The sequence below is a fragment of the Cricetulus griseus genome, chromosome 7, assembly GCF_003668045.3.
Source record: "Cricetulus griseus strain 17A/GY chromosome 7, alternate assembly CriGri-PICRH-1.0, whole genome shotgun sequence".
In the NCBI taxonomy this organism is placed as follows: Eukaryota; Metazoa; Chordata; class Mammalia; order Rodentia; family Cricetidae; genus Cricetulus; species Cricetulus griseus.
The window spans coordinates 83,222,290-83,241,127 of NC_048600.1; the positions used below are offsets into that span (position 1 = coordinate 83,222,290).

General features: G+C 43.4%; 1 protein-coding gene across 1 annotated transcript in view; it reads left to right on the forward strand.

Moving 5' to 3' along the window:
• Positions 1-125: 125 nt before the first annotated feature.
• LOC103159087 (N-alpha-acetyltransferase 38, NatC auxiliary subunit) overlaps positions 126-18,838 on the forward strand; it is a 28,056-nt gene continuing 9,343 nt past the window's right edge. Inside the window, exons 1-2 of the mRNA XM_035447828.1 lie at positions 126-231; positions 583-669. The gene's annotated coding sequence lies outside the window, so the exon portion shown is untranslated. The remainder of the gene's footprint in view (positions 232-582; positions 670-18,838) is intronic.

An 18,838-nucleotide genomic window follows, 5' to 3' on the forward strand; every position in this document is an offset into this window, starting at 1 on the left:
TCCAACTAGATTGAATTTTTCTTTTCTTTACTAGTCTTGTTCCTCCCCCCACCTCCCTTCTCTAAAGAAAAGCCTTTTTTTTTTTTTTTCTGAATACTTCAGAAGGGAGTGGTTTGATGTGAAGGTTTTTTTTTTTTCTTTCCCTTCAGGCATTGAAAAGGAAAAAGATGAAATATATGTTTATATATAACTCTCTACATACCTCATTGAAGTCAAAATGCATTTAATTGTGTACGTATCTTTTAAATGAGAAGCAGTACTGGATTTTTTTTTCTTCTTTCTTAAAAAAAAGTGACAGAAATCCTAGTGACTTTTGGGGGAGAGATATGAATAGATACGATGATTGAGTTTTTTCAAAGGAGTCCATGTTTGATTCTCTCCTTCGCCCAGCCTTTGCAGGGTTTTATAATTGTTGTAAATTTTATCTCTACTCTTTCCCTTTTCCCCTCCCCCAGTTGCCTGCTTGTAAAATCGTCTGACTTGAGAAATTAATTTGGGGATAAATAGGACAGATTTTTAGAATAAAGAGGAAAGAGTCAAATCTGGAGATTGTGAAATTCGTTTCTCTTTTCCCTGTTTCAGTGTACGTGTCTTCCTCCACCATCCTCATCACTGATAAAGTGGAAGAAACTGAGGCACTGGGAGAAAGTAGCCGGGAAAAGCAATGAGGTAGGAGGGCAGCCAGGGCTTTCATTGAACTGGCTGACCAGTAATTCCCAACTGGATCCCAATGTTTATCTTAAAGTTGTACCAGGGGTCAGATGGATAGTTGACAAGGAGTCCAGAAGTAAGTTTTGCCTACAGAGGTTTGACAGCGCCTAGAATAAAACTTGCCAAGAAGCAAAGGAAGAAGGGCAGATAGCCTGGTCTGCCTTCTTTTTGTTCTTTGCTCTTTTCTTCCTCTACTTTCCTCCCATTCTTTTGATCTGTCTTGTTGCTTCCCATCCCTGGCCTGGGGGAAAGCATCTCCTGGGTCATTTCTCTACTGCCCCTCAGCTTTGCAAAGCTCACAAGGACCCCAAGGAGAAGGTAGGCAACAGCCAAGAAAGTATTGGTGACAAAGGGATAGTCTACAAATTTTTGTTTACAATGCTAAAATGTTTATTGACGTTCTTCTATTCCCTGCACACACACACACCCCCACATATGCACACTAGCACTTTTTTGAACATTGTTTTCTGTCTTTTTTTTCTTTCTTAATATGGAATTCTCTTGCCTATGGTCCCATATTGTCCCCGTCCATGCTCTCTCTCAATCTCATCACTAGTCTGGGCTCCTCTGTAGGTGCACTTTATTCCTTACTGAGACATCTCTCTCTTACCTTTGGCTCTAAGGGCTTTATCATTTCTTTAGTGACTTCCCATCTCTGGCTTCTGTTGATCTCTCTCTCTTCCTGCCGGTGAGTGCATGGGGCTCTGCCTGCCGTGTGCCTCATCCCCCTTTTTCTGGCCCGAGTACATGTGTGTGCAGCATCCTAAGACTGAGAAAGGTGTCTACACATGTGTGGGCCACATTGCATAGCAAGTGGCAGGGGTCCCTTGTGCCCTCTCCTGTGCTAGGCACCTCTGCCTGCCTGCCAGCCACCTGTGTCGTGTTCTGAGGCAGCAGGTGTCTGAGGCAGCGGGCGATGGGCCTTCCTGTGCAGGCGTACATCATGGGCTGTTTACCTCTGGACTTGTCCATCTGCCCTGCCCTGCCCTGCCCTGCCCCCTTTCCTGCCTCACCACCACCCGCTCTGCCTGTCAGCACTTGCTTTTGCTTCCTGGTGACCTCACCTTGTCCTGCCTGCCTCTCTACCTGCTTGCTTCTGCTATGGTGTCTGCCTGCCTGCCTGCCTGTCTGTCTGTTCCTCCCTCACTGACTGGCAGTTTCTTTCTCTCCCTGGTTGTCTGTCTGCTTCTCTGGCTGTTTGCCCACCACTCTCTCTCTAGCCATCTGTCTGCCCGCCTGCCTGTCTCTGTCACTTTAAAGCCTGAATCTCTTGGTTTGTCTACCTTCCAGGACTTGCCACAATTTCCCATAATGGTTTGCCTCTCATCTTGACCTTGTACTTGTTTCTGCTCCTGCCTCTCCGCTAAGTTCGTCACCTGTCTCCACCTCCTTTTAGCTGTGCCCTCTCGCCTGTCTATCTTGCTGGCTGCTGCGCTCCCACTGCTTAATGTTTGTGTCTTCTCATTCTGCTTGTCAGCTTTGCCTCCCTTGGCTTCCAAGGGTGGTGTCCACAACCCACCAGTGGGGTTAGCTGTCTCCCAGGCCTTGCGGTCCTCCCTTGCCTTAAGGTCTGGCCTCCATTCATAACGCATTCCTTACCCCGCCTGCCTTCACATTTGTCTCCTTTTTAATTACTCTTTCTACCTTGCTGCCTTCATAGGAAGTCTGCCTGCCTTAGTCTTTTTGTTGGCTTCCCAGGCTCTATTTTCATGGCTTTTCACTGTCTGCTTAGCAGGTTCTGGCTGTCCACATCTCTGCTTGCTTTTCTTTCTGTTTGTTTGTTTTAGGTGTTTTCCCCAGTCAACTTTCAAAGTAGACATAAACATGATATGAAATTCTAAAAGTGTGAAACCTATACTATAAAAAGTAGGTCTCAGGGGCTAGAGAGACCACTTAGTAATTAAGAACATTGGTTGCTCTTCCAGAGGACCCAGGTTTTGGTTCCCAGTACTAACACAGTGGCTGACAAATGTCTTTAACTCTAGTTTCAGGGAATACAACACCCTCTTCTGGTGTCTATGGGTACTGCACACATGATATGCATACACTGAGGTAAAATACCAATATACATAACAAATAAAAATTAGGAGAGATGGTTCATCTGTCAAAAGCACTTGTTGCTCTTGCAGAGGACTTGGGTTTGGTTCCCAGCACCCACATGGTAGCTCACACCACCCTTTTGTAACTCGAGTTCCAAGGAATTCAGCACCTCCTTCTGACCACCAAAAGCACTAGGCACACATGTGGAGCGCATACATACATGCAGCAAAATCACTCATACACATCAAATAAATAAATAAATGCTTTTTTGAGATAAAACTAATGAAGAAAAAAAAGTAAGTCTCCTATATACCCTTCTGTACTCCCATTACTTTTTGCTGTTTCTCGCCTCTCTCCCAGGTTTGCTAGGAAGTCTGTCATTTGTCAGTCCTATCTTTACCAGGATCACCACTTCTCTTTCCGATTCTATTTTTTTTAAAAGATTCATATATTTATTTTTTTATTCTTTTTTTTTTTTTTTTTTTGGTTTTTCGAGACAAGGTTTCTCTGTGTAGCTTTGGAGCCTATCCTGGCACTCGCTCTGGAGACCAGACTGGCCTCGAATTCACAGAGATCCTCCTGCCTCTGCCTCCCGAGTGCTGGGATTAAAGGCATGTGCCACCAACGCCCGGCCATATATTTATTATTATGTATACAGTATTCTGCCCTCATGTATGTATGCCTGCGCGCCAGAAGAGAGCACCAGATCTCATTACGGATAGTTGTGAGCCACCAAGCGGGTGCTGGGAATTGAACTCGGAACCTCTGGAAGAGCAGCCAGTGTTCTTAACCTCTGAGCCATCTCTCCAGCCACCTCTGATTATACTTTGTAAGTATGACAGAGACAGATGTCTTTTTAATTGACTCGTTGCTCTTTGCTTGCTTTTTCTACCAAAACAATGCTTAGGAAGGGCTTACTCTCCACTATCTGTTCTATTCACCCTGGTGAGTTATCTGGATGACAGCAGGCCCTTGTCAGTCTGTTCACTACAGTGTGTGTTCTGAAAAGACATGAGCACACTGGAAGTACTGACCTGCTGCGGCAGTGCAGGTGGACTTCGTAAGGGCAGTCAGGGTGTAAACTGTTTTCATGCAGGTAAAGTAGGTGCTTTTCTTGTCTAGACTTACGTCAGTACAATTTTTGTCTTTTCTGCTTTTAGGAAGACAAGTCTAGCTATGTAGCCCAGGCTGGCTTTGACTGGAAGATGTTCCTGAGCCTCCCAAGTGCACATGTGTAGGCATGCACCCGCCATGCCTGGGCCTGTCATGTGTAGGCATGCACCTGCCATGCCTAAGCCTATACTACATGAACTCTTTCAGAGGCCTGTGATTCTGGATCTTTTTGAGTTATTGACTTAGGACCAAGAAATTTGCCTTCTTCCTTATCTAAAACATTTGTTCTTTATTACAACTCCTTTCCCCTACCCTACATCATACCCTTTCTTCTAGCTCCGTTCCATGGGTCTTAGAGTCAAGGACTGGGCGGTAACCAGGTCTGTTTTTGAGAAGACGATAAGACTTCTCCATTCAATGCACACTGTTCTTTCATTTTGCTTCTTAAATGGCCTGTGTTCCTGGATTTAAAACTCTTTTAGCCTCTCTCACTTCTTGGTTCTGTCTTTTCTCTGTCTGTCTGTCTTCCTTTCCTGACCAGCTACCTCCCTGCTTGTATGGCCTACAGCCCTCGTCATCCCTGTTGGATTGTCCATTTGCTGCAGTCATGCATGTCCCATTGCTTGGTAAAGGATGAGGCACTGTGTTTGCAAAAGACATTACTGTCTTCCTCCTTACCTCTTTCTTCCATTATCTTTTTCTTCACTCTCTCTCTCCCTCTCTTTGCTTGACTGCATTTGTCTTAGAAGTATTCCTACTTCTCACAGTCATTTCTTTTTCCTTGCTAGTCTATTTTCCTGCCATCCTCTATCTGCTCAGTTCTCAACTCTCTCCTTCTATGTATCCATGTATGCAGATTCCTCTGTATTTCTTTTCTCTGTTTGTCCTCTCTGTCCTGATGCCTTTTATCTGTGCCTGTATGTTTCACTGTCTCTAGCTGCCTGTCCCCCTGCTATCAATTTCAGTGTGGGCCTCAATGCTCTCTTTCTATACTTCCAAAAATAAGAAGGCTGAAATCCCTTGTAACTAGCTGGTGGAGATTACTTCTTGTTTTTTATTTGTTCAGGTGAGAACAAGGAATGTACAGATATGTAGTTACCAAATGCAAACTAGAAGTTGATGGACCTTCCCATTGTAAAATAATGAACAAGGAAAAGCATTGAGATTCCCAAGCCAATAATAAGATTATTTAAAGCAAAATCAAGAAATGTATCTAAAGCAATAGTTACAAACCTTTCAGATTATAAAAAGTTATAAAGTATTTTTCTAGAAAAATGACAGGTACTCTTTTAAAGGGAAGAGAAAATCCAGCTCTTTGCAAACAAACTTCATCACAGGCCTCCCTGTGCGGCGCTGGGGAGATAGCTCAGGCAGAAAACTACTCGCCGAACAAACATGAGGACACTAGTTCCATCTCCAGCACTCACTTAAAAACCTGTGTGTGTGTGTGTGTGTGTGTGTGTGTGTGTGTGTGTGTACATAAAATATCATGTATGCATTCATAGTGTTAGGGAGACTTCCAGACCTGTGACCCCAAGTTAAAAGCCTGATACAAGAGACAGACAAGCCTGTGGATGTGCACAATGGACATTTTTGCATCTATGATTTTCAATCCAAGAAAATATTAAAGAGATACATAATTACCTTCTGAAGTAAATCTTACAGATAACAGTGAAAGACAGGCAGATGCACAGGGTATTCTAGACCTAATCATTGAGTTTTAGTGATGAAAGGTCATCTAAGTCATTGATTCCTAAATTGTACTTCCCTGGAAAAGTTTTTCCTTACTCTGAGACTTTATATATATTAAAAATATATTTATACAAAATATATAAGATATATGTATATTACATACACACACATTAGGCTGGCTTCACAAAGATCCACCAGCCTCTGAGTCCTAAGTGCTGGGATTAATGGTGAATGCCACCACATCTGGCCTAATTTGGTCATCCATATGTAGTATAGCAAAGAAAAATCACACAAATTTTCACAAATGCAAGCAAAAATTGAACATGCTTGTTTGTCTGATGCAGCAGGGGAGAACCCTGCATAGAAATTTAGTTTCTCCTGCCCTTCTGACTAAGTCAGGTACTTGATGCATGAGCAGACTTGTGTTCTCAGCTCTGGGACAGGGAGTGGGAAGAACCCTAGCACCTGACAGCTAGCTACCTTAGTCTAGTTAGCAAGTCCCAGGTCCTAGTGAGAAACCCTACCTCAAAACCTTGGTAGGCAGAAAACCTTGGCCTCTGGCCTCCACACACACCAGCATACATGTGTGTGCATAATTTTACACAATACACATATACAATAGTCATAATATTTTTATTTAAAACAGTAAATGATAATATTAAAATGAACATTTATCTATCATTCAACATATTAAATATTACTGATAACTTTAAAACTTCATGTAGGGGCTGGCGAAATAGCTTGGCAGTTAATACCACTTACTGCTCTTGCAAAGGACCTGGATTCATTTACTAGTACATAACGTGGCACATCATAGCTATCTATGACTCCAGTTCCAGCAGATCCAATGCCCTCTTCTAGCCTCCCCGGTCTCCTGCATAGAAGTGGTGCTTATACGAGCATGCAAACATACATACACATAAATAAAAAAATAATAAATAAAATTGAAAAACCTCATTGGTACTTAACTGTTTCTACACATCCCCATCCTTCACTGCCACCAGAATTTTGTTCTTAAAATTTTCTTGTTTGGGGGGCTGGAGAGATGGCTCAGAGGTTAAGAGCACTGACTGCTCTTCCAGAGGTCCTGAGTTCAATTCCCAGCAACCATGTGGTGGCTCATGACCATCCGTTATGAGATCTGGTGCCCTTTTCTAGTGTGCAGATATACATGGAAACAGAATATTGTATACATAACAAATAAATAAAATCTTAAAAAAAAATTTTGTTTGGAGGCTAGAAAGGTGGCTCAGTGGTTAAGAGCACTGGCTGTGCTTCCAGAGGCCCTGGGTTCATTTCCCAGCACCCACATGGTAACTAACAACCATCTGCAACTCCAGTTCAAGGGGACCAGCACCCTCTTCTGGCCTCTATGAAAACCAGGCATACACATGGAACACAGACATACATTCAGGCAAACACCTTACACATAAAATAATTTTAAAAATTAAAATTTTTTCCTTCACATCTGTAACTTTAAAAAAAAATTATTATTTAGTGGGGGGGTGCGCATGCACACACACATGCATGTACCCCTCATGCTCTAGCACATATGTGTAACCCAGAAGACAACTTGCAGAATTCAGTTTTCTTTCCACCATGAGTGGTCCTGGGATTGAACTTACAGTTCATCAGGCCTGGCAACAAGCCCTACTGAACCATCTCATAGTCCATTGTAACTTCTTAACTTTTAAAAATTTCTAGTCTGACCAGGCGTTGGTGGCACAGGCCTTTAATCCCAGCACTCAGGAGACAGAGGCAGGCCGATCTTTGTGAGTTCGAGGCCAGCCTGGTCTCCAGAGCGAGTACCTGGATAGGCTCCAAAGCTACACAGAGAAACCCTGTCTAGAAAAAAAAAAAAAATTCTAGTCTAAAGGAAAGTCTGAAAGAATACAGTATTCATGTACCCCCTCAGATAGACTTAACTGATTGCTAATATTCTGTACTTTGGCGATGGGTGTGCTGGCTAATTTTATACCAGCTTGACACAGGCTAGAGTCATTTGATAAAAGCAAACCTCAGCTGAGAAAACACCCTCACCAGACCGGCCTGTGAGCAAGGATGTGGTGCATTTTCTCAATTAGTGATTGACGTGTGGGCCCAGCTCACAGTGGGCTGTGCCATCCCTGGCCTGGAAGGAGTAAGCCATGGCCTCTCCGTCAGTTCCTGCCTCACATTCCTGCCCTGTTTGGGTTCCTCTCTTTCTTCCCTGAGTGATGGACTGTCATGTGGAAATGTAAGCTGAAAGTTCTCAAGTTCTCCAGGCCTTTTTATCACAGCCCTGGGAAACTGGTGTCGAAGCCCTAAGACAATGGACAGGTTCTTGTGATCCAATCTTAAGTGACTAAATACTAAATTGTACATGTAATATAATTCCAACCATGTAGTAAAATGTTACAATAATTAAAGGGTTAATAATGATTTTCACAGACATATGCATTATTTTTGTTTTCTTTTTTATTTAATTTGCATTAGTATTTTGTCTGTATGTATGTCTGTATGAAGGTGTCAGATCTTGGAGTTACAGACAGTTAGTTGTTAGCTGCCATGTGGGTGCTGGGAATTGAACCAGAGACCTTTGGAAGAATACTCAGTGCTCTTAACTGCTGAGCCATCTCTCCAGCCCCCTATTTTTGTTTTCTAGATACTTATATGTCTCTCCTTAGAATTTTCTCTAGAGTATATATTCTTTTTTTAAAAAAAAAAAGATTTTATTTATTTATTATGTATACAGCATTCTGCTTCCATGTATATCTGCACACCAGAAGAGGGCACCTGATCTCATAACGGATGGTTGTGAGCCACCATGTGGTTGCTGGGAATTGAACTGAGGACCTTTGGAAGAGCAGTCAGTGCTCTTAACCTCTGAGCCATCTCTCTAGCCCTGGAGTATATATTCTATGATGAAAAATAAAATTATGTTTGCGGGGGGAGTGGGTGGGATTTGGAAGATCTGGCACAAGCTCAGTGCTAGAGTACTGGATTCAATACCTGAACCAGATCATATATCTGAGGGAAGTTTTTATGTGTGCTAGCCAGTGACTACACTGAGCTACAGCCCCATCCTAGGAGAATATAATTTTAGATCCAGGGTTCTTTCCAAATTCCCTATTAAAATTCTTGTATTAAAAACCTGCATTCCTTGAAGGCTCCCGAAGCCTTGCTCAGATCCCCAACTTCTCTCCCTTTGAGGTTAGTTTTGAGGCCAGTGGGATTGCTCAGTGGGTACTTGCAGCCTCAAGGCCTCAGTTGTTGCCATGGTGTATGCACCCACAGTATGCACACACACATTTACAAATGAAACACATAAATAACTATAATTCTAAATGAGAAAGACAATTCATTTTCATAATCTCCCTATTACCAAGTTTTTACCTCTTGATCACTCCCTGTATTCCCTGGATATTGAACCCTGGCCCCATGCTGCCATTGCCTCGTCACCTGACTTTGTAGACCCTGATTTCATGGCTTCTGGGGACCTTCCTCTGTCACACTCAGGGTGCTCCCAATCTTCTGCAGTATGAAAGAGAGGACACCCACTTTAGTCACGCTTTCTGCCCTGCTTTCTCATGTACTTACCCCCCATTGTTCTTTGACCCATGAAATTGTCCTTTGCTTTAATTCCAAATTTTCTCCTGACTTCACCTTTGTCTACCAGCCTGAATTCCCATGGTGAATCTCTTAGCCACTCTTTACCCTGCCAGTGTGCCAGGCTTCTCATTTATCTTCCTGCAAACCACTATCCTTGGATCCTTGGTTGTTTACCATTAAGGTGCAAAGTGCTGCAGTCCACCCGTGATGTCAGACTAAGTCCCTCAGGAATGTTTTCCTAACCAGCTTCCTTTGTGAGTCAATGTGCACCATGGTAGCTTTTTAGATTTTTATTTTCAAAATATTTTAGTTTTGATAATATCTATGTCTGTGTGCACATTAGTGCAGGTGCCTGCAGAGGCCAGAGGCATTATAGCCTCTGGAGCTGGAGTTGAGGTGATTGTGAGCCACCCACTGTGGGTGCTGGGAATGGAGCAGAGTCCTCTGTGACAGCAGTATGTGTTACTGATCACTCAGCCACAAGGGCACCTTAAAACCATCCTCAAATCCGCATTCCTTAAGTAAGTCTGTCCACTTCCAGAGGGCAGAGTGAAGGAGAAAGACAGGTCTAGGCAGAGTGGTGCACATCTGTAGTCCCTGTACTTGGGAAGTGAAAGCAGGAAGATCAAGAATGAAAGGCCATCCAGAGCTACCCAGAAAAACTGAGGCCAACCTGGTTAAGACCCTGCCCTAAAACAGAAGAGGAGGGGGGAAGCATAGGTAGGGAGAGTGTTAAAAGTGGAAAATTAAAGTCTGAGGGTTCTAAATTCAAGACCAGTCTAAATTACAGAACAAAACCCTGCTTCAAAAAAGGAGCCTTTTCTGATTAATCTGCTATTATTAGTAATTAAAAATGTTAAATGAGCCGGGAGTTTGTGGCACACGCCTTTAGTCCCAGCACTCAGGAGGCAGAGGCAGGAGGATCTCTGTGAGTTCGAGGCTAGCATGGTCTACAGAGAAAGTTCCAGGACAAGTTCCAAAGCAATACAGAGAGACCCTGTCTCAAAAAACAAAAACAAACAAACAAACAAAAAATGTTTAAATGAGCCAGGCATGGTGACACACACCTTTAATCCTAGTACTCAGGAAGCAGAGGTAGACAGATCTCAGAGAGTTTGAGGCCAGCCAGGTCTACATGGCTACTTGCAGGCCAGCCAAGGTTGCAAAGTGAGAATCTGTCTGAAAAAAAAAAAAATTTAAGTAGAAATTTAGAGAATGGAGAGAGAGGTGGCTCTGCGGTTGGGAGCAAGTCCTTCCAGAGGAGTTGATTCCATTCCAAGAACCCACTTTGTAACTTCCAGCCCCCATGGACACTGCACAGACATACATGTAGGCAAAACACATATATACATAAATAAATACAATTTAAAAAAATAATTTTAAATGAACAAAAATGAAATACAGCAAGTAGTTTTTCTGACCTTGAGTATGAAAAAGCATTTAGATACAATGAGCAAAGCCATAGAGGAGCATCTTATACATTTAACTTAATAAAACCAAAATTTACAGTGATCATGCCTGCCTTTTATCCCAGCACTGGGGAGGCAGAGGCAGGCAGATCTATGAGTTCAAGGCCAGCCTGGTCTACAGAATGAGTTCCAGGACAGCCAGGGCTACACACAGTGAGACACTGTCTGGGGGGGAAGAAATAGACTTTGCCCAGGAAATGATGAAATTGCAAAAATTGTTTCAAGGGCCAGAGAAGCACCATAGTAGCAATTTGTAGAGAAAGCAGCATATTGCAGAACTGGCCCAGCAAAGCTCTTCCTATCTCTACAGTGGCCAGGAAGCTGTAGGGTCAGCAGCTGGTTTCAGAATCCCTCTTAACAGTATAAAGTGACAGGATTCAATAAGTGGAAAGGACAGTTATGAGGGAAGTAGTGAGCTAATGTCTGCTTGCTTAGAAATGGGGCCTCACTGTACTGCCTAGGGTGTTCTAAACTTGAGAGTTGCGGTGAGCCTCCTGCCTCAGCTTCCTAAATAGCTGGGAACTATAGGGGTACACCATCACACCTGGCTTCCTTCCTTCTTTGAGATAGGGTCTCACTATTGTAAACCCTGATTGGCCAGCCTTGAACTCTCAGAGATCCATCTGCCTCTGCCTCCATTGAACTTCATGTCCAGCTGTTGCCTTGACCTCTGCCAGCAATGGGATGGATGGACCAAAAGGTTAAGACACAATCCTCATGACCCATTCAGTAGAAGGGGAAAACCAATACCCTACAAATGCATGCTTTGGCAATGCTCCCCTCCACACAAATTAATAAATGAAATATGATTTTAAAAATTCAAGACCTCATAGAAATCTATAACAACAAAAATATCATTAGAAAAGTTCAAGAATATGTTCTATAGATGAAATGAGATTAGTTACACTTTGTGTTCAGGCTCGTCCCTAAGTAAGTCTTAGGGTGTACCTCACTACTTCCAGTACCTTACACAGCAGTAACCCTCACAATCTTCATTTTACAGATAAGGAAACTGAGGCCAAAGTAAAGTCCAAGGTCACAGGCTAGAACTATTTAGAGGTAAAGCAGGCTTTTCTATAGCCAAACTCAAGGGCCTCTCTCCAGATCTGAATTGCCTGACTACCAGCATAGAAACTGATGCCAGCTGGGCGGTGGTAATGCATGCCTTTAATCCCAGCACTGCAGAGGCAGAGGCAGGTGGATCTCTGTGAGTTTGAGGCCAGCCTGGTCTACAGAGCGAGTTCCAGGACAGCTGGTGCTGTTACACAGAGAAACCCTGTCTCAAAAAACCAAAAAGAAAGAAAGAAAGAAACTAATTATCCCTATACAAAATTGAGTTGTACTTTATGTACAAATATTTTATTAATAAAATAATTTATTATACAGATTAGGCATCTCTAATATGATAATTAAGATATTTCAAAATCTAAGACTTGAATATCAACATGATACCCTCAGCAAAAATGTTGACACTCTATGAATGTTGCATTAAATTACCTTCAGGCTATGTCTGTAAGAAATATGAAACATAAGTGTCTTTTGAGTTTGGATGATTCCATACCCAAGATCTTTCATAATATATATGCAAATATCCCACAATCTAAAAACATCCCTAATCTCACAGTTTGTCCCAAGCTTTTGGGAAAAGGGATATCCTGCAGTTTGCTGTTGCCTGGCTGTCTGGAAATGCCTGGCTTCTGTTGTCGGGTCCCTCTGTCCCAGCAGAATTGCCTGGCACCTTTCCCAGCTGGTCAGCTACCCTGCAGTGTAGACTCCAGATGTGTCCCAATACTTGCTAATGCCAGCTGGCTTCCTCCTACTTCTGCAATTGCTCTTAGCCCTTTTTACTATCTAGCTTGCTGTATTGGAGAAGCAAGTTAATGCCAGATTAAAGTAGATATATTTTGTTTGTTTGGTTGGTTGTTTTTTGTTTTGTTTTGTTTTGTTTTTCAAGACAGGGTTTCTCTGTGTAGCTTTGGAGCCTATCCTGGCACTCGCTCTGGAGACCAGGCTGGCCTCGAACTCACAGAAATCCACCTGCCTCTGCCTCCCGAGTGCTGGGATTAAAGGCGTGCACCACCAACGCCCGGCTAAAGTAGATATATTTTATATAGTTTATATTTTTAAAAACTAGTTTTTTAAGATTCTATATTCAGGGCTGGAGAGATGGCTCAGAGGTTAAGAGCACTGACTGCTCTTCCAGAGGTCCTGAGTTCAATTCCCAGCAACCACATGGTGGCTCACAACCACCTCTTATGAGATCTGGTGCCCTCTTCTGCTGTTCACATATACATGGAAGCAGAATGTTGTATATATAATAAATAAATTTTTAAAAAATCTTAAAAAAGATTCTATATTCAAAAACTCTATAACCCCTGAAATCCATCACAGAGTCAGTAATGTAGTTACCCTGTACTCGTAAGGAGAGAGCGTCAGAGCCAGAAAGGTAGACAAACCCTGCCACTTACTAACTTTACCCCCTCCCCCAACAGGCTCCTTAGTCCTCCAGTGTCATCTCTTCTGTCTGAAGGCCAGCCTGCCTCACCCTGTAGTGAGCTGACTGACAAAAAGCACCACCTGGAGGAGTAGACACTAGAATTGGTAGTTGTTCTAAATAATCCAATTCACTAGAAGACAGTGCCCACTTCAGAGGGATTCCTTTTAAAGGATTCCAGGGTGAGAGGATTCGTGACTGTGAATGAAACAAAAACACCCTAATTTAAGGTGCAAGAGATGAACTTCAGTTACTATTATTCCCAGGAATTGGTCCATTTCCTTGCTCTGCTTCATTTTGCATAAAACCCAACTCTGACAGGACATGAAATAACCATATTTAACTTGACTCAGTAATTCTCAGACACAAATACTGTTTGGTTGGAAATAGAAAGTTAGTTACAGATATGCTCTACTAATTCCCTAATCATGACAGATGTTCCTGGATGCTAGATATTGCCAAATCTCGGGAATTTCCAAGAGACACATTTGTTACAGAAGAATGACTAGCATAAAGAACTACAAAGAAACTGGAGATGGCCGAATGTTTTCAAGGACCTTCAGGATGATGGGCGTCTGTCTCTCCATAACTTATTTGACCTCAGCTGCATATAAGGAGCTATATGCAGCTAGTCCAGGCCATGCTAGGGTTATGCCTGTAGCCCTGGCTGTCACTGTCTGTTGTCCCTCCCTTGTGGCTGAAGAAATGGCTTTTAAGGAGAGTATTGTGTACATAGTTATTAAGCAAAAGCATTTCTCCCGGGTTGGAGAAATGGCTCAGCCCTTAAAAGCGCTGACTGCTCTTTCAGAGGTCCTGAGTTCAATTCCCAGCAACCACATGGTGTCTCACAACCATCTATAGTGAAACCTGGTGCCCTCTTCTGGCCAGCAGGCATACATGCAGGCAGAAGACTATACAAAAATAAATAAATAAATAAATAAGCATTCCTCCCTTCTAAGAAGTAGCTGGATGTTTTCTAACACCCTGTGCTTTCCCATGCAGCTGCAGTCTGGCTTCTGTAACAGACACTATCCAGGTGCTGCTTGCTAAATCCACAGATACCTCAGTCATCTTATCACTGGACCTCTGCCCAACCTTTGACACTCCTGCCTCAAGTGCACTCCAGCGTCCATGGTACCCTCCACCCAGCTCTTTCTCCTCCCTGGCTCTGCTCTGTGAGTGTCCTTTTCATCCTCCTGGCTTAGGCACTGATCCTGCCAGGATCTCTGCTCAGATCTCTTTACTCACCAGGTGACTCATCCTGTAGCTTGGCTACAGCTACTGCTGGCCAGGAATTCCTGGCTGAACTGACCCAGAGCTCCAGTCCCAAATATTTTCATGTCACAAAGTTACCACAGACAGTTAACTAACCCTCCTCTTCCAGCCCTCCTCCTCTTGCCACTGGATTCACCATCGTCCCGGCCTCTCAGGCCACACAGACCCTTGGGTGTCATTCATGGCTCTTCCTTACCTCTGACATCTACCAGGTAAATTGCTCTAACTTTAGTCCTCCTCTGGTCTCCACAGTCCTGGTGCTGGCTGCCCTCATTTCTTTCCAAGTTGTTTAGGCTCCCAGTCTCTCCCACTGTCCCCTACTCTATTCTATTCTCTATTGACATTGTAGCCATTTACAAATGCTTATCTGACTGTATTTGGTGTTGCAAACCTTTAACCCCAGCATTGGTAAGGCAATCAGTCCAGTCTCTGAGTTTGAGGCCAGCCTAGTCTACATCAGAATTCCAGGCTATATAGTGAGATTATCTCAAAACCAAACAAACAACCCCCCTCAAATAAATGTGGGGCCTGCAGATGGCTTAGCAGGTAATGTAAAAAATAATTGTAATGAAAATCTAAAAATGTCCTTCCCCTTATAAAGCTCTTAACTCTGAATTGTATACTTTAAAGGGATAAATTTTGTTATTTATATATTTCATGTCAGTTGTTTATAAAAAGCAAAATAGAACTGGGCGTTGGTGGCGCACGCCTTTCATCCTAGCACTTGGGAGGTAGAGGCAGGCAGATCTCTGTGAGTTTGAGGCCAGCCTGGTCTCCAGAGCAAGTTCTAGGACAGCCAGGGCCACACAGAGGAAACCCTGTCTTAAAATAAATAAAGTAAAAGCAAACTGAAACCCTCGCCTGATTTAGGAAACCTCCCATGACCTGGCCTGGCTTCGCTTTGCCCTCCCTCCACTGCACTGCCTATGCTCTTGACCATCTACCCTCTCACCGCTGCAGTTTGTACTCCTCTCCACCTGCCCGCTTACCCTCTCCCTAGGCAAACACCTCCTTGTCCTTCAGGTCTCAGCTTGGGATGACATTTCTCCAGAAAGCCTCCCCTGGTCCCCACAGAAAGTGATCGGTATTGCTGCCGTATGTCTCTTGTGTAGCATTGATTACATATTTGTTCATTCTTGTGGGTATTTGTTGAATACCTGCTCTGGACTAGGTACTGGGTGAGGTGCTGAGCGTTTGGTGATAAGTGAGAGATATGCTCTCTATTCTTTTAAGTTCTAAGAAGGGAGAAAGGTAGACAGGAAACTACATTATGGGGGCTGGTGATGTAGCTCAGTTGATAGAGCATTTACTTAGCATGGGCAAAGCCCTGAGTTCAAATCCCATGCACTGCATAAAACCCTGGTATTTTGGTACATACTTGTAATCCAACACTGGGAGGTAGAGACAGGAGGACCAGAAGTTCAAGGTCAGGGCCTTTATGATGATGGCTCAACAGGTAAAAGTAGCTACTAAGCAAGCCTGTGACCTAGATCCAGTCTCCCAATCCTCTGATCTCCACATATCCCTTAACCCATATACATACCCTGATACACACCAATAATAATCATTATATAGTTTTTCACAAACACCCTAATCCCAACACTCAAGAAGTAGAAGCAGGTGGATCTCTATGAGCTCAAGGCCAGCCTGGTATATAGAGTGGGTTCCAGGACAGCCAGGGCTACACAGAGAAAGCCTGTCCAAAAAACCAAAAGGAAAAAATAAATATCAGTTATCTAACTGGGCTACACTGAGACTTTATCTAACAAACAAACAACCAGTGTAATAGAGGCTAAAGAAATGGCTTCAGTGGTAAACGGACTGCTGTGCACACATGAAGACCTGCATTTGGATCCTTAATGCCTACACTAAAAGTCAGGCATGGCATCCTGTGCCTGTAATCCCAGCAATGAGAAGGTAGATCCTGGAGCTCACTGGTATAGGCAAATCATGAGCTCCAGTTTCAGAGAGAGACACTATCCCAAAAAATAGGGGAAAGGAGCTGGAGAGAGGGATGGTTCAGGAGTTGAGAGCACTTGTTACTCTTCCAGAGGACCTGAGTTTGATTCCCAGCACCAACATGACAACTCATAACCATCTGTAGCTCCAGTTCCAGGGAATCTGACTCCTTCTAGACACCTCCTTCTGGCCTTTGAGGACACTGAACACATGTAGCCATTAACAGACATGTGGGTACTGAGAATTGAACCTTGTCCTCTGGCAGAGCAGCCAGTGTCCTTAACTGCTGAGCCATCTCTCCTACTTCTAAAAGCAGTAGGAAGCCTCTGAAAACTCTAAAAAGGAGGAGTTTAAACTCTTCCTAACTACTGCAAAGTGGAAGTATGATGGCAAGTTTAAAAGGTCCCAAACTTCTCTGAATCCCCTAAGAAATTTCTTTTTCAAGACAAGGTCTCACTATGTAGACAAGACTGGCCTCAAACTCTCAGAGGTCTGCCTGCCTCTGTCTCCTGAGTTCACCATGCCTGGCTCCTACTAAACCCTTAACTCTTCAGCTCCTCAAGGGTAGGAATTGGGTCTTTGGTATCCATAATCCAGTGCTCTCTATGCCTGGCTCATCAAGTTGTCATTTTAATGAATTAATTAAGTAAACAATGCAGACAAGATTCAAAATGAGGTTTTCAAGAAAAGTCCAAGTCAGTTATCAACACTCTACTTTCCCCACACTGCTCTCCAGAGATGACCTCTCTGCCCCCCCCCCCAAGGCTGGGTCAGATGCTTTAACCCTTTGCTCTAATAAACATATGGTGGTTTGTATTTTCTTTTCTTTTTCTTTCTTTCGTTTGTTTTTTATTTTTTGTTGTTTTGTTTTGTTGTGTAGCCTTGACTGTCCTGGAACCTGCTCTGTAGACCAGGATGGCCTTGAACTCAAGAAATTTGCCTGCCTCTGCCTCCCAAGTGCTAGAATTAGAGACATTTGCCAACATTGCCTGGCCCTGTTTTCCAAAAACAGCCATAATAATTGTGGTGGTTTGAATGAAAATGATCTCCCATAGGCCCATAAGGAGTTGTACTAGTAGGAGGTATGGCCTAGTAGAAGTAAGTGTGGCTTTGTTGGAGGAATTATGCCACTGGGGTAGGTTTGAGGTTTCAGAAGCTCAACCAGGCCCAGTGTCACTCTTCCTGCTACTTGCAAATACTGATGTAGTTCTCTTGGCTAACTCTCCAGCACCATGTCTGCCTGCATGCTGCCATATGCCTTGACAATAATGGATTAAGCCTCAGAACTGTAAGCCAGCCCTAATTAAATGTTTTCCTATATAAGAGTTGCCATGGGTGCTGGAGAGATGGCTCAGCAGTTAAGTGCACTGACTGCTCTTCCAGAGGACCTGGGTTCAATTTCCAGCACCCACATGACAGCTCACAACTGTCTAACTCCAGTTCCAGAGGATCTGACCCTCACACCAATGCACATAAAATTCAAACAAAGAGTTGTCGTGGTCCAGGTATCTCTTCACAGCAGTAGAAACTCTAAGACAGTCTTATCTCATACCCAATGTGTTCTTCTGTTGGTTTTAATTTTTGAGACAGAGTCTCATGTAGTTCAGGCTGACTTTGTACTCACTAGCTGTGCTTAGCCTTAACCTCCTTATCCTCCTGACTCCACTTCCCGAGTTCCAGGGTAACAAGTCTGCACATCATGCCCAGTTCACATGTTCTTACAATGTCATATAGACACTCCCCACCGAAAGATAAGGTCCTCTTTCCTCCCCTTGAATTTGAATCTGAAGAAATATGATCCATCTTCACTATGATTCTTTGGAGGCTCACTCACTCCTGGAACCCAGCTATGATGCAGTGAGGTAGCCCAGGCTTCCCTGTGTAGAAGTGTATGAGGAAGAAAGAGGTCCTTTCTCCAGGGCTGGGATGTAGCTCAGTGGAAGAGCATTTGCCTAGAATATTGGAAGTCCTGTATTCGATGCCACAGCACTGAATAAAAAACAATTAAGAAAATGGAACCTCCAGCTTCCAGAAATCCACCCAGCTCACACATTTGGATGTAGAAATGAGCTGTCTTACTTCATTCTGCCTGAGTTGCAGACCTACTAGCAAAGTAAGTGATGGAGATTGTTAAGGTGCTCCACCTAGGGATGGTTTGTTAAAAGCCTCAGGTAAGTGGGCAGCACCCTGTGTTTGCCCTGCAGTTGGGGGGGTTACTCAGTGTCTAGGGATTGGACTACAACTGTTTTGGCTCAAAGCCCAGCTCTGCCAGTCAGTTAGTTGTATGACACCTCAGTGCTTCCATGTCCTTTCATCAGTATAAATTTAAAAAGTTGGAACGTGTGATTGCACACACCTTATCAGCCTTTACCATAGAGCGTTCCAAGCCAGCCAGGGCTACAAAGTGAGATTCTGTTTCAAGAAAACAAATGAAAAAAGTCATGCCTACCTCTTAAGTTTATTGAAAGCATGCTATTAAATGCAGAGACAAATG